At 36.3% G+C, this 19,637-nt stretch overlaps 1 pseudogene; it reads left to right on the plus strand.

Annotated features, from left to right (window-relative positions):
- The first annotated feature begins 1,492 nt into the window (after positions 1-1,492).
- On the plus strand, positions 1,493-2,353 carry LOC102414683 (annotated as a pseudogene).
- Positions 2,354-19,637: the final 17,284 nt, after the last annotated feature.

Here is a 19,637-nt window from a genome sequence, read left to right on the forward strand (position 1 = left end):
TATCTCAAAGAAAACAAATATTATATTACAGAAATTTTTGACTGAAAAGATCTTCATATTTCATTTGTGAGCAAAATTTGAGGTTGACATACTTCTAGACAGATAATATTAGAAGAAAATGATTTTTCACTAACTTTGCCTCCTGGTAAGTACTATTCTCAAAATTAGAAGACTTTTGTTAGGTTCAAATATAATAAGGAATTATCAGAAGTCTCTGCATACAGGTACCATTTTTTAAATGATACCTGTATCATATCTTACAGATATCATTTAAATGATTTCTATATCATTTCTTACAAATATTATTTGAATGATTGCTTACTTTATCATTTCTTCTTCTTACCCTAAGAAGTTCCAGGACTTGTGGATCCAGAAATATAAAATTGATGTAATCAAGGTCTGCAGGAAATTGTTAATTTTAGAAGAAATTTGATTTTAATAGTCAAATTAGTAAAATGTATATTTTGAAAATTAATATATGAAGCTATAATCTTAATACTCTTTACAACTAAAAAGTCAAGAGGTTGATATTTGTTTTTCATTAGTATTAAAGAATATTTAAATATAGTGAACAGTACATGATACATTAAAACAATTCTACCACTGTTCCTTTTATATCTAGCATTTATTTTCAGGTTTACTGAAATTAATTATAAATAGGAATAGAGTATCATGAGCATACTCTCTGGGATGAATCTCTCTTGGTAGAATTACAGAGAAAATATGAAATAGCCCTGACTGAAAAAATTACCTAAATTCTCTGTGTGCTTTTTCTCAACTAAAAAACGTGGGTAATACCTATGATGTAATATTCTAATGAGAATTAAACATTTTAACAAAGGGAAATGGTGTTAGGGATATCCTAATTGTTTTTGATATATTCAGTTCAGTTCAGTCGCTCAGTTGTGTCCGACTCTTTGCGACCCCATGAATTGCAGCACGCCAGGCCTCCCTGTCTATCATCAACTCCCGGAGTTCACTCAAACTCACGTGCATCGAGTCAGTGATGCCATCCAGCCATCTCATCCTCTATCATCCCCTTCTCCTCCTGCCCTCAATCTTTCCCACCATCAGGGTCTATTCAAGTGAGTCAGCTCTTCGCATCAGGTGGCCAAAGTATTGGAGTTTCAGCTTCAGCATCAGTCCTTCCAATGAACACCCAGGACTGATCTCCTTTAGGATGGACTGGTTAGATCTCCTTGCAGTCCAAGGGACTCTCAAGAGTCTTCTCCAACACCACAGTTCAAAAGCATCAATATGTTAGTGTTTATTATATTATATCCAAATGTCAGTTTATACCTGTTTCTGTATTTATATATTTGGCAATCAAATTAAGATGTTTCTCTTCATACTCTGTACACACTTCATTATTATCACATCCTAGAAACACTAATATAAATTTGCCATGTCATTAATGAAAATGAAAACTTTTTGAAGAAATTTTTCCTGAGTATCAACTTTGATCTCAACTGTTTGGAGCATTTGAACACTATTGGGCAGAAGGAATATCACACAAGTGTCTGACTTCATCCTCATGGGACTGACAGACTCTGAAGAGATCCAGCTGGTCCTCTTCACCCTCTTTCTCCTGATATACCTGATCACTGTGCTGGGGAATGTGGGAATGATATTGATAATCTCCCTGGACCCCCGGCTTCACACACCCATGTATTTTTTCCTCAGTCACTTGTCATTTCTTAATCTCAGTTACTCAAGTGTCATCACCCCTAAAACCTTAGAAAATTTACTGACTTTCAACAAGTATGTTTCATACCTGAACTGCTTCATCCAGTTGAATTGCTTTGTTTTCTTGGGTGACACTGAATGTTTCCTTCTCTCCTCCATGGCCTATGATCGCTATGTAGCTATCTGCAACCCTCTGCATTACCGGGTTGCTATGTCCACCAGACAGTGCTGCTCCCTACTTTTTGGATTTTATTTGATTGGTTTTATGGACTCTTTTGTCAATGTGCTTTGCATGAGCAGATTGCATTTCTGTGGCTCTAATGTAATCTATCACTTTTTCCGTGAAGCACCCTCAATTTTAGCCCTGTCATGCACTGGCATTGAAATCATTATATCCATTTTTGCTGGCCCCACTCTACTGGTGTCTCTTATCATTGTCTGCATCCTATGTGGCCATCTTGTCTACCATCCTGAAAATTACTTCCACTTCAGGGAAACAAAAAGACTTCTCTACTTGTGCCTCCCATCTCTTGGCGGTCACCATCTTTTATGGTACTACAATTTTTACTTATGTAAAACCAAGTAAGTCCTACTCTTTGGGGAAGGACCACGTGGCTTCTGTGTTTTATACTATTGTCATCCCCATGCTGAATCCACTCATATATAGTCTTTGAATCAAAGAAGTGAAAAATGCTCTCAGAAGAGTCATGCAGAAGAGAAAAGGCCCCAAACAATTAAAATAACAGTGATGATAAATTTTAAAGCTCATTTTTTTTCCATCCCTAGAGTGTATTTCCTTGCTTCCTCTACAGAAACAAATAGAATTATTTATATTTATTATTTATGTATTTATGTTGTTGTTGAACCATCCTGCTTGTTGAATATAATGTCAAATATTTCTAAGAATATGTCTTTAGAAATCTACATTGTAACTAGAAATCATGAACCATGTTAAACCATGGTCTATGTATATTCATTTTTAAAGGCAACTGATTTGCAAAATGAAAGATTATAGTTTTCATCTTTTAAATTATATCATACAAGTTCACATGCATAATTCAACTTCCCAGAATTTTATGATGGAAAATAGCTCAGTTTTGGGAATAATAAATTATTTTGGAAATTATTTCCTTTACCTTCTGGAGAATCAACATAGCAGACTGATTATGAGCACTTGCCCAACCCAACCAACCATTCCAGAATTTAGATTCTACATCTGCTGCACTTTTACTTATATAACCCTTTAAAGCATTGCTGAAAGTTTAAGTTTGAAGTTTCCTCAAGAAAAAAAGTAATTTATCTTGCTCAAGATTAATAATTCCAGGTCCATAAATATTCTGTAAAGATTAAATCAGATAATGATGGCATTTAAGGACATACTAATAAACACTGGCCATTATTGTTTGAAAATTCATAACCCTGCAGTATTTTATATGTACAATGGCTTTTTCTTATCGAATATTCATTTTTTATGAATTACTTTTGATTGATTTGGTTATTTTCTACATTACAATGAACTGAATCAGGTAGATATATACACATCCCATTCCCTCTTGGATTAAACCTCGCCCCAAAGGAAACATTTTAAAAGGCTCACTTCTGTGACATGTCAACAAGCTTCAATACACTGCTTCTTCATAGAAATTCTATGTATTTTAAGACCTCATTGCTTTTCTCCTTATTTCTATTGGTTTGACATGATTATTAAAAATATTGTTTTTACTTAAATGCTTGTCTAATTTGTTTTAATACTTTTAGCAAAGACAAGTTGTAAAGCTACTAAATTACAATGAAATCAGACATAGAGCAACCTATTAGCTTTAATCAGATAGGGTGCTAAAATTGCCTTTATTTAAAAATTTTGTATATTACCTTTAATTTTCTCTACATAAAGCATAAGAATATATTTTAAATTTTCCAAATATTTCATAATTTTCTATACTTTTGTAATTAAATAGATCATTATATTCAAATAATAATGATTATAAACATTTTTTAAAATTTATATTGGTTTCTATCTAAAATTGTGTTTGTTTATTTTTTTACAAAGTACTTTTTTAAATGTTAAAATTCAAACTCTCTTTTAGGAAATAAAAGTTTAAATTATTTTTACTAATTCAAAACTCTAGACAAATTTATTTGTCTTGCATTATTTTCCCCTACTTTATTTTAAAAATTCCCTTTCATATTTGATTACCATGAAATTATTAAGACTTATTTTTGTTCTGATATTCATGTTTTCTAGACTTTATATTTACAGCTATTGTTATTTGCTTTCACTTCCATTTGTTTAAGAATAACTTTTTGGCTCTTCTCTCCTCTTTCAAAGCATATTACCTTGTTTTATTTTTATGGACTTTTTTTTTTTAATTTTTCTAGTCTATTTGACAAACTCTGACTTTATTTTGATATCAAGGTAAAGCAATGCATTTTTGCAGTGGTTGTTGTTCAGTTGCCAATTCGTGTCCAACTCTTTGAGACCCTATAGACTGCAGCACATCAGGCTTCCCTGCCCCTCACCATCTCCCAGAGTTTGTCCAAGTTATGCAGTGAGGTATAGCATAAAACAGCAAAATTTAATTTTTTAATCCCTATAATGTGTCTCTCTAAGTTCAAAGAATTGATAACTTTTAAAGATTAGAAATAACAAGGTAACATTTCATGCAAAGATGGGCACAATAGACAGAAACAGCAAGGACCTAACAAAAGCAAAAGAGAGTAAGAAAAGGTGGTACACAGAAGAACTGTGCAAAAAAGGTCTTAAAGACCCAGATAACCACAATGGCATAGTCACTCACCTAGAGCCAGACATCCTGGAATGTGAAGTCAAGTGGGCCTTAGAAAGCATCACTATGAACAAAGCTAGTGGAGGTGATGGAATTCCACCTGAGCCATTTAAAATCCTAAAAGATGATGCTGTTAAAGTGTTGCACTCAATATGTCAGCAAATTGGAAAACTCAACAGCGACCACAGGACTGGAAAAAGGTCAGTTTTCATTTCAACGCCAAAGACGGGCAATCCCAAAGAAAGTTCAAGCTACGGTACAGTTGCTCTCATTTCACATGCTAGCAAGGTAATACTCAGAATCCTTCAAGATAGGCTTCAACAGCATGTGAACCGAGAACTTCCAAATGTACCAGCTGGATTTAGAAAAGACAGAGGAACTGGAGATCAAATTGCCTGTATCCATTGTATCAGAGAAAAAGCAAGAGAATTCCAGGAAAAAAATCTACTACTCCTTCATTGACTATGCTAAAAATTTTGTGTGGATCACAACAAACTGTGGAAAATTCTTCAAGAGATGGGACTACCAGACCACCTTTCCTGGCTCCTGAAAAACCAGTATGCAGGTCAAGAAGCAATGGTTAGAACCAGCCATGGAATGATGGATTGGTTCAAACCTGGGAAAGTGGTATGTCAAGGTTTTATATTTTCACCCTGATTATTAACATTTATGAAGAGGACATCATGTGAAATGCACAGCTGGATGAAGCAGAAGCTGGAATCAAGATTGCTGGGAGAAGTATCAACAACTTCAGGTATGCAGATGATACTACCTTAAAAATAGAAAATGAAAAAGAACTTAAGACCCTCTTGATGAAGTTGAAAGAAGAGAGTGAAAAGCCTGGATTAAAACTCAACATTCAAAAAACTAAGATCATTGCATCTGGTCCCATCACTTCATGGCAAATATATGGGGGAAAATGTAAACAGTAACAGATTTTATTTTCTTGGGCTCCAAAATCACTGTGGATGGTGACTGCAGCCATGAAATTAAAAGACACTTGCTCCATGGAAGAAAAGTTATGACATGGAAGAAAATCTATGACAAACCTAGTCAGCATATTAAAAGGTGAAAGATTTATATGAACTGAAGAAAAACAAGAGTATAGACATCATATTAAAAAGCAGAGACATCACTTCGTGGACACAGGTTCATATAGTCAAATCTATGGCTTTTTCAGTAGTCATGCATGGATGTGAGAGTTGAACCATAAAGAATGATAAGCACAGAAGAAATGATGTTTTCAAACTGTGGTGCTGGAGAAAACTCTTGAGAGTCCCCTGGGCAGCAAGGAGATCAAACCAGTCACTCCTAAAGGAAACCAACTCTGAATATTTGTTGGAAGGACTGATGCTGAAGCTGAAGCTCCAACACTTTGGCCACCTGATGTGAAGAACCAACTCATTAGAAAAGACCCTTATGCTGGGAAATATTGAAGACAAGAAGGGGATGACAGAGGATGAGATGGTTGGATGGCACCACCAACTCAGTGGACTTGAGTTTGAGCAAACTCCAGGAGATAGTGAAGACAGGGAAGCTGTTTTATTGCCATCCACACAGTCGCAAAGAGTCAGACATGACTTAGCAACTGAACAACAACAACGATATGCATGTTTGTGTGTATGTGTATAATCATGAAGTACTAGGTATAAAATATCACTGCAACGTTTGCAAGGTATATTTAGAGACTCTCATTTCTACAGATTGGGCAGAAAAATTTCATTAAATCTATAGTATTAAAAAGAGAAACTGGGTTTTCCTTTTATTTTTCCTTGACAAGAGACTTGAACATAAACTTTGTTTAATGTACTCTCCCCAGCATTGATACAAAATGGCCCCTGGAAAAGATGAAATCCTCAGTACTGCCTTCACTGTGCATGAATCACTGAGAAGTAATGAAAATTGAGTAGTCTTATTTTTTTAATATAAATTTATTTATTTTAATTGGAGGTTAATTACTTTACAATATTGTATTGGTTTTGCCATACATCAACATGAATCTGCCACAGGTATACACGCATTCCCCCTATTTAAATGTTTATTGAAAAGAAATGAAGACAATCCATAAAGTACTTTTAGGAGAAAATATGTGTGCTTATATTTCTCTCTCTCAGACAAGATTGTAAGTTTTTGAGAGAAGAGTCTGTTTAGTCATAGTTTGACTATTGCTCTCCACAGCATGGAACAAACACATATGTAATATTTATGATATTTACAATAAGTAAATGTTTTTTTTCCTTTTTTAATTTTTTAATTATTATTATATATGTTTTTTTACTTTACAATATTGTATTGGTTTTGCCATACATCAACATGCATTTGCCACGGGTGCACACGTGTTCCCCATCCTGAACCTCGCTCCCACCTCCCTCCCCGTACCATCCCTCTGGGTCATCCCAGTGCACCAGCCCCAAGCTTCCTGTATCATGCATCCAACCTGGACTGGCGATTCGTTTCTTATATGATATACATGTTTTAACGCCATTCTCCCAAATCATCCCCCCTTCCCTCTCCCACAGAGTCCAAAAGACTGTTCTATACATCTGTGTCTCTTTTGCTGTTTCACATACAGGGTTGTCGTTACCATCTTTTTAAACTCCATATATATGCGTTAGTATACTGTATTGGTGTTTTTCTTTCTGGCTTACTTCACTCTGTATAATAGGCTCCAGTTTCAGCCACCTCATTAGAACTGATTCAAATGTATTCTATTTAATGGCTGAGTAATACTCCATTGTGTATATGTACCACTGCCTTCTTATCCATTCATCTGCTGATGGACATCTAGGTTGCTTCCATGTCCTGGCTATTATAAACAGTGCTGTGATGAACATTGGGGTACATGTGTCTCTTTCAATTCTGGTTTCCTCATTGTGTATGCCCAGCAGTAGGATTGCTGGGTCATAAGGCAGTTCTATTTCCAGTTTTTTTTAGGAATCTCCATACTGTTCTCCATAGTGGCTGTACTAGTTTGCATTCCCACCAACAGCGTAAGAGGGTTCCCTTTTCTCCACACTCTCTCCAGCATTTATTGCTTGTAGACTTTTGGATCGCAGCCATTCTGACTGGCGTGAAATGGTACCTCATTGTGGTTTTGATTTGCATTTCTCTGATAATGAGTGATGTTGAGCATCTTTTCATGTGTTTGTTAGCCATCTGTATGTCTTCTTTGGAGAAATGTCTGTTTAGATCTTTGGCCCATTTTTTGATTGGGTCGTTTACTTTTCTGGAATTGAGCTGCAGGAGTTGCTTGTATATTTTTGAGATTAGTTGTTTGTCAGTTGCTTCATTTGCTATTATTTTCTCCCATTCTGAAGGCTGTCTTTTCACCTTGCTTATTGTTTCTTTTGTTGTGCAGAAGCTTTTAATTTTAATTAGATCCCATTTGTTTATTTTTGCTTTTATTTCCAATATTCTGGGAAGTGGGTCATAGAGGATCCTGCTGTGATGTATGTCGGAGAGTGTTTTGCCTATGTTCTCCTCTAAGAGTTTTATAGTTTCTGGTCTTATGTTTAGATCTTTAATCCACTTTGAGTGTATTTTTGTGTATGGTGTTAGAAAGTGTTCTAGTTTCATTCTTTTACAAGTGGTTGACCAGTTTCCCCAGCACCACTTGTTAAAGAGATGGTCTTTTCTCCATTGTATATTCTTGCCTCCTTTGTCAAAGATAACGTGTCTGTAGGTGTGTGGGTTTATCTCTGGGCTTTCTATTTTGTTCCATTGATCTATATTTCTGTCTTTGTGCAAGTACCATACTATCTTGATGACTGTGGCTTTGTAGTAGAGCCTGAAATCAGGCAGATTGATTCCTCCAGTTCCCTTCTTCTTTCTCAAGATTGCTTTGGCTATTAGAGGTTTTTTGTATTTCCATACAAATTGTGAAATTATTTGTTCTAGCTCTGTGAAAAATACTGTTGGTTGCTTGATAGGGATTGCATTGAATCTATAGATCGTTTTGGGTAGTATACTCATTTTCACTATATTGATTCTTCTGATCCATGAACACGGTATATTTCTCCATCTGTTACTGTCCTCTTTGATTTCTTTCACCAGTGTTTTATAGTTTTCTATATATAGGTCTTTAGTTTCTTTAAGCAGATATATTCCTAAGTATTTTATTCTTTTTGTTGCAATGGTGAATGGAATTGTTTCTTTAATTTATCTATTTTCTCATTATTAGTGTATAGGAATGCAAGGGATTTCTATGTGTTGATTTTATATCCTGCAACTTTACTATATTCATTGATTAGCTCTAGTAATTTTCTGGTGGAGTCTGTAGGGTGTTCTATGCAGAGGATCATGTCATCTGCAAACAGTGAGAGTTTTACTTCTTCTTTTCCAATTTGGATTCCTTTTATTTTCTTTTTCTGCTCTGATTGTTGTGGCCCAAACTTACAAAACTATGTTGAATAGTAGTGGTGAGAGTGGGCACCCTTGTCTTGTTCCTGACTTTAAGGGAAATGCTTCCAATTTTTCACCATTGAGGATAATGTTTGCTTTGGTCTGTCATATATAGCTTTTTTTATGTTGAGGTATGTTCCTCCTATTCTTGCTTTCTGGAGAGTTTTTATCATAAATGGGTATTGAATTTTATCAAAGGCTTTCTCTGCATCTATTGAGATAATCATATGGCTTGTATTTTTAAATTTGTTAATGTGGTGTATTACATTGATTGATTTGTGGATATTGAAGAATCCTTGCATCCCTGAGATAAAGCCCACTTGGTCATGGTGTATGATCTTTTTAATGTGTTGTTGGATTCTGATTGCTAGAATTTTGTTAAGGATTTTTGCATCTATGTTCATCAGTTTTATTGGCCTGTAGTTTTCTTTTTTTGTGGCAACTTTGTCAGGTTTTGGTATTAGGGTGATGGAGGCCTCATAGAATGAGTTTGGAAGTTTACCTTCCTCTGCAATTTTCTGGAAGACTTTGAGTAGGATAGGCATCAGCTCTTCTCTAAATTTTTGGTAGAATTCAGCTGTGAAGCCGTCTGGACCTGGGTTTTTATTTGATGGAAGATTTCTGATTACAGTTTCAATTTCCGTGCTTGTGATGGGTCTGTTAAGATTTTCTATTTCTTCCTGGTTCAGTTTTGGAAAGTTGTACTTTTCTAAGATTTGTCCATTTCTTCACCATTGTCCATTTTATTGCCATATAATTGCTGATAGTAGTCTCTTATGATCCTTTGAATTTGTGTGTTGTCTGTTGTGATCTCTCCATTTTCATTTTTAATTTTATTTATTTGCTTTTTCTGCCTTTGTTTACTGATGAGTCTGGCTAATGGTTTGTCAATTTCATTTATCCTTTCAAAGAACCAGCTTTTGGCTTTGTTGATCTTTGCTATGGTCTCCTTTGTTTCTTTTGCATTTATTTCTGCCCTAATTTTAAAGATTTCTTTCCTTCTACTAACCCTGGGGTTCTTCATTTCTTCCTTTTCTAGTTGCTTTAGTTGTAGAGTTAGGTTATTTATTTGACTTTTTTCTTGTTTCTTGAGGTATGCCTGTATTGCTATGAACTTTCCACTTAGCACTGCTTTTACAGTGTCCCATAGGCTTGGGGTTGTTGTGTTTTCATTTTCAATCGTTTCTATGCATATTTTGATTTATTTTTTGATTTCTTCTGTGATTTGTTGGTTATTCAGCAATGTGTTGTTCAGCCTCCATATGTTGGAATTTTTAATATTTTTTCTCCTGTAATTGAGATCTAATCTTACTGCATTGTGGTCAGAAAAGATGCTTGGAATGATTTCAATTTTTTTTTTAATTTACCAAGGCTAGATTTATGGCCTAGGATGTGATTTATCCTGGAGAAGGTTCCATGTGTGCTTGAGAAAAGTTGAAATTCATTGTTTTGGAGTGAAATGTCCTATAGATATCAATTAGGTCTAACTGGTTTATTGTATCATTTAAAGTTTGTGTTTCTTCATTAATTTTCTGTTTACTTGATCTATCCATAGATGTGACTGGAGTATTAAAGCCTCCCACTATTATTGTGTTATTGTTAATTTCCCTTTCATATTTGTTAGCATTTGTCTTACATATTGCAGTACTCCTATGTTGTGTGCATATATATTTATAATTGTTATATCTTCTTCTTGGATTGATCCTTTGATCATTATGTAGTGTCCTTCTTTGTCTCTTTTTACAGCCTTTGTTTTAAAGTCTATTTTATCTGATATGAGTATTGCTACTCCTGTTTTCTTTTGATCTCTATTTGCATGGAATATCTTTTTCCAGCCCTTCGCTTTCAGTCTGTATGTGTCCCCTGTTTTGAGGTGGGTCTCTTGCAGACAACATATATAGGGGTCTTGTTTCTGTATCCATTCAGCCAGTCCTTGTCTTTTGGTTGGGGGATTCAACCCATTTACGTTTAAGGTAATTATTGATAAGTATGATCCCGTTGCAGTTTACTTTATTGTTTTGGGTTCACGTTTATACACCATTTTTGTGTCTCCTGTCTAGAGAATATCCTTTAGCATTTGTTGGAGAGCTGGTTTGGTGGTGCTGAATTCTCTCAACTTTTGCTTGTCTGTAAAGCTTTTGATTTCTCCTTCAAATTTGAATGAGATTCTTGCTGGGTACAGTAATCTGGGCTATAGGTTATTTTCTTTCATCACTTTTAAGTATGTCTTGCCATTCCCTCCTGGCCTGAAGAGTTTCTATTGAAAGATCAGCTATTATCCTTATGGGAATCCCCTTGTGTGTTATTTCTTGCTTTTTCCCTTGCTGCTTTTAATATTTGTTCTTTGTGTTTGATCTTTGTTAAGTTGATTAATATCTGTCTTATGCCAAAGCCTTTGACTGTGTGGATCACAATAAACTGTGGAAAATTCTGAAAGAGATGGGAATACCAGACCACCTGATCTGCCTCCTGAGAAATTTGTATGCAAGTCAGGAAGCAACAGTTAGAACTGGACATGGAACAACAGACTGGTTACAAATAGGAAAAGGAGTCCGTCAAGGCTGTATATTGTCACCCTGTTTATTTAACTTATATGCAGAGTACATCATGAGAAATGCTGGACTGGAAGAAGCACAAGCTGGAATCAAGTTTGCCGGGAGAAATATCAATAACCTCAGATATGCAGATGACACCACCCTTCTGGCAGAAAGTGAAGAGGAACTAAAAAGCCTCTTGATGAAAGTGAAAGTGGAGAGTGAAAAAGTTGGCTTAAAGCTCAACATTCAGAAAATGAAGATCATGGCATCTGGTCCCACCACTTCACGGGAAATAGATGGGGAAACAGTGGAAACAGTGTCAGACTTTATTTTTCTGGGCTCCAAAATCACTACAGATGGTGACTGCAGCCATGAAATTAAAAGAAGCTTACTCCTTGGAAGGAAAGTTATGACTAAACTTAGATAGCATATACAAAAGCAGAGACATTACTTTGCCAAGAAAGGTGTCTAGTCAAGGGTATGTTTTTTCCTGTGGTCATGTATGGATGTGAAAGTTGGACTGTGAAGAAGGCTGAGCGCTGAAGAATTGATGCTTTTGAGCTGTGGTGTTGAAAAAGACTCTTGAGAGTCCCTTGGACTGCAAGGATATCCAACCAGTCCATTCTGAAGGAGATCAGCCCTGGGATTTCTTTGGACGGATTGATGCTAAAGCTGAAACTCCAGTACTTTGGCCACCTCATGCGAAGAGTTAACTCATTGGAAAAGACTCTGATGCTGGGAGGGACTGGGGGATAAGATGGCTGGATGGCATCACTGACTCGATGGATGTGAGTCTGAGTGAACTCCAGGAGTTGGTGATGGACAGGGAGGCCTGGCGTGCTGCGATTCGTGGGGTCTCAAAGAGTTGGACACGACTGAGCTACTCATCCGATCTGATCTGGGGTGTTTTGCCTTGGGTTTATCCTGTTTGGGACTCTCTGGGTTTCTTGAACTTGGTTGATTATTTCCTTCCCCATTTTAGGGAAGTTTTCAATGATTATCTCCTCAAGTATTTTCTCATGGTCTTTCTTTTTGTCTTCTTCTTCTGGGACTCCTATGATTCGAATGTTGTGGTGTTTAATATTGTCCTGGAGGTCTCTGAGATTGTCCTCTTTTCTTTTAATTCGTTTTTCTTTTTTCCTCTCTGATTCACTTATTGTACCATTCTATATTCTATTTTACTAATCCTATCTTCTGCCTCCATTATTCTACTATTTGTTACCTCCAGGGTGTTTTTGATCTCATTTTTTGCATTATTCATTATATATTGACTCTTATTTATTTATTCTAGGTCCTTGTTAAACCTTTATTGCATCTTCTCAATCCTTGCCTCCAGGCTATTTATCTGTGATTCCATTTTTATTTCAATATTTTGGTTCATTTTCACTATCATTATTTGAAAATCTTTTTCAGGTAGATTCCTTATCTCTTCCCCTTTTGTTTGGTTTGGTGGACATTTATCCTGTTCCTTTACCTGCTGGGTATTCCTCTGTCTCTTCATCTTGTTTATATTGCTGAGTTTGGGGTGGCCTTTCTGTATTCTGGCAGTTTGTGGAGTTCTCTTTATTATGGAGTTTCCTCACTGTGGATGGGGTTGTATCCATGGCTTGTCAAGGTTTCTTGGTTAGGGAAGCTTGTGTTGGTGTTCTGGTGGATGGAGCTGGATTTCTTCTCTCTGGAATGCTGTGAAGTGTCTAGTAGCGAGTTAGGAGATGTCAATGGATTTGGAATAACTTTGGGCAGCCTGTATATTGAAGCTCAGGGCTGTGTTCCTGTGTTGCTGGAGAATTTGCATGGTATGTCTTTCTCTGGAACTTGTTGGCCCTTGAGTGCTGCTTGGTTTCAGTGTAGGTATGGAGGCATTTGATGAGCTCCTGTTGCTTAATGTTCCCTGGAGTCAGGTGTTAATTTGGACTTACGCCTCCTGCTTCTGGTTTTCAGTCTTATTTTTACAGTAGTCTCAAGACTTCTCCTTCTCTACAACACCGTTGATAAAACATATAGGTTAAAGATGAAAAATTTCTCCACAGTGAGGGACTCACAGAGAGGTTCACAGAGTTACATGGAGAAGAGAAGAGGGAGGAAGGAGTTAGAGGTGACCCAAATGAGATGAGGTGGAATCAAAAGAGGAAAGAGTAGGCTAGCCAGTAATCACTTCCTTATGTGTGCTCCACAGTCTGGACCACTCAGACATGTTCATGGATTTATACAGAGAAGAGAAGAGGGAAGCAAGAGACAGAGGTGGCCAGGAGGATAAAAGGGAGGAATGAAAAGGATAGAGACAGATCCATCCAGTAATCAGTTCCCTAAGTGTCCTCCACTGTCTGGAATACACAGAGATTCAGAGAGTTGGGTAGAGAAGAGAAGGGGGAGGGAGGAGACAGAGGCAACATAGTAAAGAGAAGTGAGAGTCCAAAGGGGGAGAGAGCAGTTAAGCCAGTAATCTCGCTCCCAAGTAAAAACAGGTATTGAAGATTGGGTTCTTAAAGTACAAAATTGATAACAAATACCAAAAAGCAAAGATTAAAATTCTAGAGTAGAGGTTGGATTTTCAAAAATACAATATTAAAGAAAAGAAGAAGAAGAAGAAGAAAAAAAAAACAAAGTCATAAAGTTATTTAAATATATATATATATATGAAGTTTGCTTTAAAGAATAGTCTTTTTTTTTGAAAAGTAATAGTAGGTTATAAAAATGAAAATTAAAGGAGTATTAGAGGACTTAAAAATTTAAAAAAAGTTAAGAAAAAGAAAAAAAGGAAAAAGAAAAGAAGAAGAAGAAGAAGAAGGAAAAAAAAGGAAAGAATGATCATAAAAATAGTAAAAATGTATCTAGGACTTTCTCTGGTGTTGTTGTGAGCAGTGTGGGGTCAGTTCATTTTCGGATAGTTTCTTAGTCCGGCTTATATTTCTCAAGATCTGTAGGCCCCTTCCTATGTAGTTGGTACTAACAAGAGGATTTTAATCTATTACACCTGTCACTTCCAAGGCGGTTCCTTCTGTTTTAGCTTCTGTTTGCTGGTCTCTTCAGTGTCTGATTTCTGCCCTGAAACAAGGGGGTGGTGGTGGACATTTTTTTAAAGGCTTACTTGTTCAGTCGTGCTGTGGGGAGGGAGGGACACTGCAAACAAATAACACTCAGGCTCTAGGTTGCTCCACCGGGAACCATCCGAGGCCAGCCCTTGGCTGCATGCACCTCTCAGGTCTAAGCCACTCAGGTTCAGGCACTCGGGTAGTCCTCAGAGGTGCAGACTCCGTTGGGCCTGCGTTTTGTGCCCCTCCCAGCTCCGAGCAGCTCAGGTGATGAGGTGTTTGGCGAGCGCGGTCACTGTGACTTACACCTCTCTCTTCTCTGCAGCTCGGTTTTCTGGGTGTACAACCAGTGCACCTTCTCAGGCGGATGACTGCCCAGAACCCCAAGAAGTCTTAGTAAGCAAAGAAGCCTGCTTGCAGTTTGGTAGATAATGTCTCTCTGGGGCTGCGATTGCCCTCTTCCAGCTCTGGCTGCCTGTCACCGGAAGGGGATGGTCTGCAGCCAGCTAGTTCTGTTCCGCCCTTTGTTCTGTGTGCAGGCCTGGCAGTGTTTTAGGGCCTTTCACGTGGTAGCTATCCCACAGTCTGGTTTGCTAGCCCAAATTAGTTCACTCTGATTACCCTTGGGGGCATTCAGGTGTGATCCTTACTTTAAGCAATGGAGCCTGCGCCTCCCTGCCCAGCCCCCACTTGCTAGTGGCAGGTGCAGGCGTCTGAGCTGCTTCTCCACTGGGGGAGTTACCATTGGGCTTCTAATCTGTGGGTTTTAATTATTTACTTATTTTTCCTCCCTATTATGTTGTCCTCTGTGCTTCCAAGGCTTGGCACAGATTCGGCAGTGAGAGTGTTTCCTGGTGTTTGGAAACTTCTCTCTTTTTGAGACTCCCTTCCTGGACGGAGCTCTGTTCCCTCCCTCTTTTGTCTCTTTTTTGTCTTTTATATTTTTTCCTACCTTCTTTTGAAGACAATGGGCTGCTTTCCTGGGTGCCTGTTGTCCTCTGCCAGCATTCAGAAGTTGTTTTGTGGATTTTACTATGCGTTTAAATGTTCTTTTGATGAATTTGTGGGGAAAAAGTGGTCTCCTCGTCCTATTCCTTCGCCATCTTAGGACCACCTCCTAAGTAAATGTTTTCTTTGCTCTGTTTGGCTTTTGGAAACAAAGTAATGGATTTATTAAGATCAGTGATTCTTCCTTAATCATGTTTATAACTTGCCTTGGAATTTGGACCATCCTGTGCATATTAGCACTCCAAAACATTAGTTCAGTTAAAAATTCTATCTAGAATTCTTTCAAAAACATTGCTTGCTGGTATATTAAACATGACATAGAGATTAATAGACTTTTTAAAATGATTTTTTCCTTTAGTGGTTAGGATATGGAAATGAATGTATGTAGATCTGTATTTGCTCGTATGATTTTAAATCATTGGAGTCAAGTTTTTAGGACTTCTTTTGTATCGTACATCAAAAAGAAACTTCCTGTAGTGATAATTGGTCTTCAGTTTTGGGATAATTGAAGACAATTCATGTGAAGGGATCTGTGAGTACACATATATATGTTTGGTTTAAATTTTTAATTTTCTTCTCAGATATGTATTACTGGTGCCGGATGCCAGCAAACTTCATGTTACAATAAAATATTTTACATTATAACGTATTGTAAGTGACAACTGATGAAACATACTATGTATTACTTTAGGGACTTATTGAGGATACTGTCTTAACTCATCACTCATTCCCTTTATTAATTTAACATCAATTTTTTTTCTTCTAAGCACAGTGTCTGAGTTAGATTAGTTGCCTTCAAGATATTTTATTATCATTATTGAAAATTAGTAAACTGATTATATTTCCCTTTCTTTCTTGACCAGGGATTTTCATCCATGCATCATAACTACGATGCTCAGATTTTGATAATTGTATGAAACATCCTTACTGTTGAAACTTCCTTACATTTGCTATGGTTCTAATTGTATATATATTTTAATTTTCACTGGTATTGAATATATATTGTTCTGTAGATAATTTCAAGATTTTGTATTCATTTAATGCTAATAAAATCAGGTATCTAATTTTTATTTCTGTGCTTTAATATTGCCTTGCTATTCCCTTTCTAAGAGAAAAACATGCCACGCTTTTCTTGTTAAGCATAAGAAGCAGAAGTATATTTTATTTGTTCAGAGTTATGATTAAATGTCCATATATATATATATATATTTTTTTTTTTTTCAAAATGTCCTTGTATTTATCCATGATGTACTTTCTGTCTTTCTAGATTAAGGAAAAAAGGAATATATATATATGTGTGTCTGTGTGTGTGTGTCTGTGTGTGTGTGTGTGTATAATCTATCTATCTGTATATATATGGAAGTGACAGTGTTAGGCACTCAGTCATGTCTGACTTTTTGCAACACCATGGAATGTAGCCCTCCAGCCTCCCTGTCCATTGAATTCTCCAAGTGCTGACTTGGATAGCCATTCCCTTCTCCAGGGGATCTTCCAACCTCAGGGATCAAACCCTATTCTCCAGCTTTTCAGACAGATTCTTTATCATCTGAGCCACCAGGGAAGCCCATATGTGTGTGTGTGTGTGTGTGTGTGTGTGTGTGTATAGCATAGTTAAAACTATAATGACTTAGGGAATGAAGCTATACCATCATTAAATTAAGAGAGATTTTAAACATCTCAGATCATGCTTTGGTTTTTGACATGACACAATGAATGGTATAAGAATAGTTTGAAATCAGGAAAAGCACTAAAATGAACAAAATGAGTTTCAGTGTTAGAAAATATTAAGTAAGAAAAACTTTCTCCTCATAGTTTTGCATTTATCATGGCTTTTGAGGTGGCTTTAGGGCTTCCCTAGTGCCTCAGAGGTTAAAACATCTGCCTGCAATGCAGGACACCTGGGTTCGATCCCTGGGTTGGGAAGATCCCCTGGAGAAGGAAATGGCAACCCACTCCAGTATTCCTGCCTGGAGAATCCCATGGACGGAGGAGCCTGGTGGGCCACAGTCCATGGGGTCGCAAAGAGTCGGATATGACTGAGTGACTTCACTTTCACTTTCACTTAGTTATAAAATGAGAGTGGATACTAACTATACAGTATGATAGTGATTATGCAAATTTAGAGGCATACAGATAAGTACTCCATGACAAAAGTAATTGGGAGCAATTCATTAAATTTTTACAACAGTTTTTTTTTTTTGTATCATTCTTTGAATTTTGTTATATTCTAGTTTTCTTTTTAACAAACATATTTACTCCCTAAATAGTATTACATATTTAAATATAAAACTTTTATTGTAAAAAATGTATCATTCTGCCCCTGATGATTTTAGTCATGCAGTAGATATTTCACTAGAAATAGTTTCTCTACCACCCTGGGCATAAATTTAGAGCATCACAAAGGTAGACCAAACCATTAGGCTCTTCATTTTGTGACTCCTAAGGGAGAAGGCACTGGCAACCCACTCCAGTACTCTTGCCTGGAAACGCCCATGGACTGAGGAGCCTGGTGGGCTGCAGTCCATGGGGTCGCGAAGAGTCGGATACGACTGAACGACTTCACTTTCCCTTTTCACTTTCATGCACTGGAGAAGGAAACGGCAACCCACTCCAATGTTCTTGCCTGGAGAATCCCAGGGACGGGGGAGCCTGGTGGGCTGCCGTCTATGGGGTCACAGAGTCGGACACGACTGATGTGACTTAGCAGCAAGGGAAAGACAACTAAATTCTCAAATCCTATCATAGCTGCTTTTGGTCCTTGCACTTTTGTCCCTGAAAAAAGGCAGAGCAATCTTTCTTGATAATTGTTCCACAGGGATGAGCAAACGTTTCATTATCAACAATTCCCAGTATATGAGCTACCCTGTAAATATTAGGATGAGATGAAAAGCACACTCTTCTCTGCTGATATACCTATAGAGTGGAGCCCTGAAATTCTTTTCAGGCACAACTTCCTGGCGAATTTTACATTTGATCAGGAACTGAATGAAGTTTCTAGTTTGATTTACTTTTCCCTACTGAAGAAAACAAAATGACTGCATTAAAATTTAAAAATAATTTATCTCAAAAAAGAACCATGTTTATTACAGAAATTTTCAACTTACATGATCTTTGTGTTTTATTTGTGAGCAAAATTTGTGGCTGACATACTTCATAGACAGATAATATTGAAAGAAGTGTATTTTACCAACCTTGGCCTCCAGTAAGTATTATTCTCAAAGGTAGAAGGTTTTAGGTAGAATCAAATAAAATGGAGATATTTTCAGAATATGTACACTGATATCATTTAAACCTTTCCCTAAGTAATGCCAAGATTTGTAGAACCAGAAATACAGAGTTGATGTAATCAGGCTCTGAAATCAATGTGCAAATATAGAAATATAATTTTGTAAGAAATTTAATTTTGAATTATCAAGTTGTACAAGCATTCTATTGTTTGAACATTAATACTAATATATGGTCTATAATTTAGCATATGCTACTGAAATTCACTAAAGATGAAATGAATATTTCATTAGTACAATAATGTATATTACTGTTAGTATAATAGTAAATATACTGGGAAAGAAAGAATAGTGCATGATGCATTAAATTATATATATCAATTATATATGTATCAATTTATATATATATACATATATATATAATTATGAATTATATATACCTCAAACCATTTTTTTTATTATAAATCTAAAAATTTTTCAGGTTTGTTGAAATCAATCATAAATAAGAATATAGTATTATGGGTATTCCTTTTGTGGTCAATCTATCTTGGTAGAATATCAGATCCAATATTTAATAGCTCTGACTCTGGTTGGGTTAACTAAATTCACAGTGCTTTCTTTCTCATATTAAGAATGTGTCAAATGGTACTAACTATGGTATAATAATCTGATGGTAATTAAATGCATTAATAATGACAAACCTTAAAACAGTATCAGTCATTCTAACTATTCAATTGTACTAGGTTTTGCTACATTATATCCCAATATAGTTACCCTTATTTCTATATTTGACAAATTAAGAGTTTTCTTTTCATACTCTCTACAACCTTCTCACTCTCTAGAAACATCAAACTATAACATCAAATATAAATATACCATGTTGTTTATAAAACCCCAAGCTTTTTGAAGTAATTCATGTCAAGTATCAACTTTGATCTCAACCATTTGGAGCACTTGAACACT

This window comes from Bubalus bubalis, chromosome 16 (genome assembly GCF_019923935.1).
Source record: "Bubalus bubalis isolate 160015118507 breed Murrah chromosome 16, NDDB_SH_1, whole genome shotgun sequence".
In the NCBI taxonomy this organism is placed as follows: Eukaryota; Metazoa; Chordata; class Mammalia; order Artiodactyla; family Bovidae; genus Bubalus; species Bubalus bubalis.